This window comes from Hydra vulgaris, chromosome 08 (assembly GCF_038396675.1).
Source record: "Hydra vulgaris chromosome 08, alternate assembly HydraT2T_AEP".
NCBI lineage: Eukaryota > Metazoa > Cnidaria > Hydrozoa > Anthoathecata > Hydridae > Hydra > Hydra vulgaris.
Window position 1 is genome coordinate 23,251,456 of NC_088927.1, and position 5,484 is coordinate 23,256,939.

Here is a 5,484-nt window from a genome sequence, read left to right on the forward strand (position 1 = left end):
ATCAGAGATACGGAAAGGCGATTTTAGATCTTGTTATTACAATGGGCCCGAGAGGAGTGTTACAGACAAAACTTTAAAAATATTTTTCCCGAAAAGACCAGTTAGAGCGTTTACTAATCACAAGTCTCTAAAAGTCCGACTCATCAATACCAAATTTTCACCAAAAAACTAACATTTAGAAGAAATAGATGCACTGACATAACGCACATCCTCGATATTAGGAATCTGGCAATAGACAATTAGGGCGCACAACGGCTACACAATAAAACTATCAATAACACTACTTTTAGTTCTAATTATATATAATGTTTTTAACAAAAATAGATTATTGTTATCTGCTCATCACCATACACTTATGAGTGGGATTTACACGGGTGGATAAATGGGGAACACACAGTCAAAAAATCTAACAGATAGACGTTATACAGGAAGGTCCCAGTCGGCAAATTTAGTTGTAAATGCGCATTAGAAACTCGTTTAAATACGTATCGATGTGGTATGTATGTTAGCCATTTTATCGTGTCGAATACGCATTAGATGCGTATAAAGACAGGTATACAATACGACGCCTACTGAGTATCAAACTCGCATTTAAAACTCTTGTAAACACGTATAAAACACGATAACCAGAGAATACTCAACACGAAATTTTCCTGGTATTACATGCGCATTTCAAACTTTCCAGAATACGCATTATTTAGGAATATTTGTTAGCCATTTTATCGTGTCAAACGCGCATTAAAAATAGACATCAGATGCGTATAAAGACAGGTATACAATACGACGCCTACTGAGTATCAAACTCGCATTTAAACACGTATAAAACACGATAACCAGAGAATATTCAAAACAATTTTATTAACTAATATGAAATCATAACATAATGATAATGACTAGCAGTAAGCAACCCGTAATACGGGTTATGAGTTATTAAATCGTTAATAACAATAAAAACACATTAATAACTTGATATATTATCTAAAAAATTGAATACAAATTTATCTGTAAATATTTTAACTTTGACTCCCTATCAGCAACATCATTGCTTATAGTTAAAGACGAAGACCGCAATTAACATCAGTTGAGTTCTTTTTAAAATCTGTCACAACACAGGTACCAGAAACGGAAAGTCAAGTAAAGCCTGCAAATACCTAAAAAATAAAATTAAAAAAAAAATTTTAATTACAAAAGTACTATTTGCATTTTATTGTTAGTAGAATTAGGATAATAATAACAGAAAATATATACTTTGTGTCTACAGAATAATTAAAAAAGATTATAAAAAGGCTAGACAACACAATGTAGTAACACTGGTAAATAACACCACAACTTAATAAAATTTTATTAACTTAAATACTTGGACTGAAAAGATTTTAATTATTACACTATTTGAACAATCGAGGAACAATTATAGTTAAACAATTTAAACAATTATACCATAAAATAGCAAGCAAATCGTAAAATATTTCTTAGAAATGATCTATTTTTTTCATTTGACTACTATTTTCAAGTTGCCTATAAGCATTTACATTATAACTTCGTTGAGCCTAATACCATCTATTTCAATTTAACTATTATCATTAAACATATTACCAGCAATCTTATATTGCTGCAACTGAATAAATGAACGTAAAAGAATCTTACAAATTGTGATCTTTTCTAATCAAAGATTTTATTTAAACTTAAGATTTATTGAAATCCATATCTTTTTATATGTTTACATACATTAGTCGTTTATCAAAAATATTAAACAACATTTATTTACATCAATTATTTTTTAATTAAAAAAGAATCTAGACTACAATGCACAAAATTATTTTTACCTTAATGCATAAAAATAATAAATGCACAATCTTCTATAAAAAAATGAAGCAATGTCAATCAGTATATTTTACTCTAAATTAATTATTTAAATATATATATATATATATACAGGGGAACATGGGGTAAAATGACGAATGGGGCAAGATGACGACCTACAGTTATCTCTTCAGCAAAACTAAATATAACAGTTGATTTTAGCTGAATAGGAAGTAGATTAATTTTACTAGATTTATCAATGGTTTCTTTTTAAATATTATTTTTGTGACGAAAGCTAAGTATTAAAAAAGTTTTTCCGACATTGAGAAAAAAAACTTTTTATCCTCGTTTGACTTGATTTATTACATTGCTACATCATTAGCTAAAGGTAAGTTTTAATTTTTGGGACAGACTAAGATACAGGCGTTTTTTGAAACAGTCGTCATCTTGCCCCATGTTCCCCTATATATCTATTCACATACCTTTAAAAAGTGGTATTACACTTTACACAATGAAATATGGAAATACATCATTTTTTTCAACTACTTTCAAAAGGAATTTATTTATTTTTTCTAGTCTGTTATTTTTTCTAAGAAAGAATATTTATAAAGATACAGAGAAATATAAAATATACTGAAATATAGGCAGATTTATGTTTATAAACTTTTGTGTCAACAAATTACAATCAGTTTTCCATGTTGAATACATAAAATATATATCTAATATAACATATATCAAATATCAAATAAATCCAATATAAAATAAAACAAAATAGTAAACTTACTCAAATCAGTATCAGTTATACCGTGTGAAGTAACTAAAAAACGCTTCAATTCTTTTCAATTGCTCTAAAAAATAACTTTCAGCTCTTTCCAATTGCACTAAAAAGAAAAAAAAAAACTTACTTAGATAAGTTGCCAAGTTCTTAAGAATCTGAAAACAAATAAGTAAAAAAACAAAGAACAAACAAACATTTATTTGTTAAAACTACTATATTTAAACAAATTAAATTTAAAAGTGTAACATCAATTCTTCTTAAAGGCTAAAAAAAATTTTCAGCTCAAATTTGCTTGCATACCTTGCTTGTAAAACCATGTGAATAAGAAACACATTTAGAAAAGCCAAGAAACTACTTAAAAATGACATATGCAACATTGAAGTTTGAACGTTCACTGAACTAATTATTAGCAGATGTTTTTAAAAAATTCATAAAAATTTACATATATTCGTTCTTTTATATTGCATAAATCCATCATATGATAAATCTGAAATGAAAAAATGTAATGGGTAAGTAAATACAAAGAAAAACATCATATATGAATCACAAATCAATATATCAGATAGAGATAAGATGTCATGATAAGAGAGTAGTAGTTGTTAAATATTGTTATTTCATGTTAGCTTTTAGAAGACAATTCATGTTGGTACGTCATGGTTCTAAAAATTCAAATTAAGATATAAACAAAATGTATATATGGCAAAATGATTTTCTTGAGTGGCTTTTACTGATTGATTAAAAGCAGTGAGTTTCAATAATAAAACCACTTATAATTTTTAACAATAGACACCAACATAAAGGTAAGCCAAATGTAACAACATTAGTAACATAAATAACAACTTTATGCAAAATCTTGCTCAACACGTTTGCCAAGTCACACACTTTGAAAACATGGTCCATAAATATTATAAAAAGTGTTTATATACGTTATATAAATTTAAATAAATATATTGTGTTTTATAGTTAGTATATATGTTTATATTATGTTGTTTCTATGTCATGGAAACAACATAATATAAACATATATACTAACTATAAAACACAATATATTTATTTAAATTTATATAACATATATAAACACTTCTTATAATATTTATATATATATATTTTTTTTTTTTAAACATCTTCGCTTCCAACAAGGCTGCAAGCAGCCACTAATTAAAGTTGGAAGTTACTGTAAGAGAAAAGATGAAGGTTGTAGAGCAAGATAACGATTGACGGACGATTTAAAAGATTGCAAATTATATGAATCAGGAAAGCAAGATGAAGGAAGCGAATTCCAAAGAACTGATGTTCGAGGAAAAAAACTAGACAAATAAGCGTTTTTGGAGCACTTAGGAACAGTCACAGAAAAAGGATGACACTTAATTGAATGACGAGTAACACGAGAATAAATTTTAGTAGATGGCACAAGAGACGCTAGCTCTTTAGAGCAGTGCCCATTATAGTATTTGTAGAAAAGAGAAAGAGAAGCAACATTACGACGATGTGATAATGGTTGGAGGTTGGCTGCAAGAGCAGGTCCAACTATGTTTACAATGCGTTTTTGCACCTTGTCTAAAAGAGAAAGGACATCATTAGAAGATCCGCCCCAGATATGGCAACAGTATTCCATACAAGGCCGGATTTGAGATTTATAGAGATAGAGAATAGAATCCAGAGTAAGAAAGTGGCGAGCTCGATAAAGAGATGCAACCTTAGCAGATGCTAATTTTGCAACCGATTTGATATATGGTTTCCAAGAAAGATTGGAAGTAAGAGTTAATCCTAGAAGATGAAGAGTAGGTGACTCATCGAGTACATCACCGTTCATAAATATAGGAAGATCTAAATTATTGCGATAACGATTGGCTGAAAAAAATTGAGTTTTATCTGAATTAAAGTTCACCAGCCACTGTGAGCCCCATGCTGTAGCAGAAGTGAGATCCTTTTCAAGCTCAAATGCCCCCTCCAGGCAATCAGAGGGTGTTGGTTTCTTATCACGACAAGAATAAATGGTAGTATCATCAGCAAACAATGCCACCTTAGATGTGAGAATATCTGGAAGATCGTTAATGTAAATTAAAAAGAGTATAGGGCCAAGGATAGAACCTTGAGGAACCCCTGAAGTTACAGAATAAGAAGAAGAGTGTTGTCCATCGAGGACAACTTTTATGCTACGATTGGAAAGGAAGGATTCAATGATCTTAAAGATGTTGCCGGATACACCATAAGAAGAAAGCTTATGGAGAAGACCAGCATGCCAAACTTTATCAAACGCTTTTGAAATGTCAAGAGCGATGGCTTTAACCTCTCCACCTTCATCTAATGCACGACAAAACCTGTCAGTTATTACTGTTAGCAAATCAGCTGTAGAACGAGAAGATCGAAATCCATATTGATGGTCAGAAAGTAAGTTATTAGATTCAAGATGAGAAATTAAGTGTTTGTTAATTAAAGATTCAAAAACCTTGCTTATGATAGGAAGAAGACTTATGGGACGGTAGTTAGACGAATCAGATCGCTCCCCAGAATTTTTGAAGATAGGGATAATAGATGCTGCTTTCCAGCAGGCTGGAAAACAAGACTCTGATAAGCACTTGTTGAATAGTTTTGAGAGTATAGACGACAGCTCCAGAGAACACTTCTGCAAGACAATAACAGGTATGTTGTCTGGGCCACAAGCTGTAGAAGAGTCTAGGCAGGAGATCACTTTAGATACAGATGCTGGAGTGATATGAATGTCAAGCAATGGATCAACCTGTTTGTTGGCAATATCAGGTAGAACGCAATTAGTGGAATCAAGAGATGATATTGATGAAAAGTTTTTAGCAAACAGTTCGGCTTTGTCTTTAGGTGAGGTGACAAAGTCTGAACCATACAAGAGAGGTGGAATTATAGATTTGCCCTTATTATTGATATTATTA

General features: G+C 30.5%; 1 long non-coding RNA gene across 2 annotated transcripts; it reads right to left on the reverse strand.

Annotated features, from left to right (window-relative positions):
• Positions 1–954: 954 nt before the first annotated feature.
• LOC136083689 (uncharacterized) lies at positions 955–3,530 on the reverse strand. Of its 2 annotated transcripts, XR_010639992.1 has the most exons (4): positions 2,879–3,530; positions 2,585–2,681; positions 2,283–2,389; positions 955–1,151 (listed from the first exon to the last, which is right to left on the reverse strand). It is a non-coding gene; the product is annotated as an uncharacterized LOC136083689 (long non-coding RNA). The 2 variants fall into 2 exon arrangements; XR_010639991.1 differs by lacking the exon at positions 2,283–2,389.
• Positions 3,531–5,484: the final 1,954 nt, after the last annotated feature.